The 1866-nt window shown below is 39.0% G+C and overlaps 1 pseudogene; it reads left to right on the plus strand.

Moving 5' to 3' along the window:
* The first annotated feature begins 419 nt into the window (after nucleotides 1–419).
* LOC106368664 lies at nucleotides 420–1354 on the plus strand (annotated as a pseudogene).
* The last annotated feature ends 512 nt before the right edge of the window (nucleotides 1355–1866 follow it).

Consider the following 1866-nt stretch of genomic DNA (forward strand, 5'->3'; position numbering starts at 1 on the left):
AGTATCTTTTATGAGATTTGCCTATAATTTATCAGATCTTAAACTTTTTAAGTTTGGCTTATCCAGCGTGAAACTCACCTTTAACAACAATATACAAGTTTCGGTCTCAGATTTGTTATCATCCTTCACAAAGTAAAACATGAAATTTCTTAGGAGTTGAATACATTTCAGTGGATAAGTTATTTTGGTCTTAATTATAGATATATGCGTACAGAAGAGTGGTCAGAGATGATCGCAAAAAGTCAAATGAATAGTTCGCACGCACGTCACTGCTTACGAAGAAAAAAATAAAACAAATCTCAAAATGAGGCGGCTTATTCTTGGGTCATGTGGCAGTATCAGAAGTCAAAAGACTAAATTTGTCCCTCAGTGTTATTGGATCCATCATTGTCACCCTTTTTATCTATAAATATATCCGATCCTTCATTCTTGACATTCAAATTGAGAAGGATAAATGGATAAAAACGCCAGAAGCTCACCGTCTTTCCCTCTGGCCGGTCGTGTAGCTATAGTGACTGGAGCCACAAGAGGCATCGGTCGTGCGATTGCAATTCACCTCCACAGCCTTGGCGCAAGAGTTACCCTCAATTATGTCTCGAGCTCATCAGAAGCCGAACTCTTGGCTTCGGAACTAAACGCGTCATCTCAACAAAACTCAGCAATATCAGTCAGAGCAGATGTTTCAGATCCAGACCAGATCAATAACTTGTTTGATCAAACCGAACAAGAGTTCGGATCAAAAGTTCACATTCTCATTAATTGTGCAGGTGTCTTGGACCCAAAGTATCCATCTTTATCCGAGACTACACTTGGAAGATTTCGAGAAAACATTCAGAACTAACACGAGAGGGGCTTTCGTGTGTTGCAAGGAAGCCGCTAAGAGGGTTGTTAGAGGAGGTGGTGGAAGAATCATTATGATGTCTACTTCACAGGTCGGAGCACTCTCGCCAGGTTATGGTGTCTATACCGCGTCAAAGGCTGCCGTGGAAACAATGGTAAGAGTGTTGGCAAAGGAACTGAAAGGAAGCCAGATAACCGCAAACTGTGTTGCTCCAGGGCCGGTTGCAACAGAGATGTTCTACGCAGGAAAAAGTGATGAAACGGTGAAGATGCTAGCAAGCGCGTGTCCAATGGGGAGGATTGGTGAGCCAAAGGATGTTGCGGAGATTGTAGGATTTTTGGCAGGTGATGGTGGGGAATGGATCAACGGTCAGGTTATCAGAGCCAATGGTGGCTTTGTTGTGTGAAAAAGGAAGATTTAATTATAAAATATTGATGTGAAAGTCTTTTGGTGTGTTGAACTATGTTTAATTCGTTGATGAGTGGTTAATGAAGTTCAGATGTTTTTGTTTTACTGGGGACGACAATGCTTAGTTTTGCTGAAACTAAAAGACAAAGCAGTATCTAATACTCACTTAATTTAATAAACGCATGTTTAGCTCATAAAAACAAAACAGTATCTCATATTCATTCTGTTTTATTTTAAAGTGCATAGAGTTTCTATAGCTACCAGCCTCCTCCTTTTCTTTTCTAGTTCGCCTATATTTATGTACTCTTCCAGAGTCGACCGAGTTTTTTTTTTCCGCAGATTTGTATCTTCCATTTTCCTTCCATCTCTCCTTACTTTTTTGGGATTCTAGTTTATTCTTCTCAAAAATATTCCATTATCTTGTTTTCTTCCATTATCCACATTGGGCCACTTTGTGTCATGAATCGTAAGCGGGCTTTTTGTAGTGTTTTAAGTCATTTTGGAATGTTTTACGACTTATGTATTTTTACAATATTTCTCAGAAAAAAATCATCAATTCGCACGAAGCTGTAGTTTTTGATGTCGTTGGTCTATGAAATGATAAAAATCATTTAACT

Source organism: Brassica napus, chromosome C4 (assembly GCF_020379485.1).
Source record: "Brassica napus cultivar Da-Ae chromosome C4, Da-Ae, whole genome shotgun sequence".
NCBI lineage: Eukaryota > Viridiplantae > Streptophyta > Magnoliopsida > Brassicales > Brassicaceae > Brassica > Brassica napus.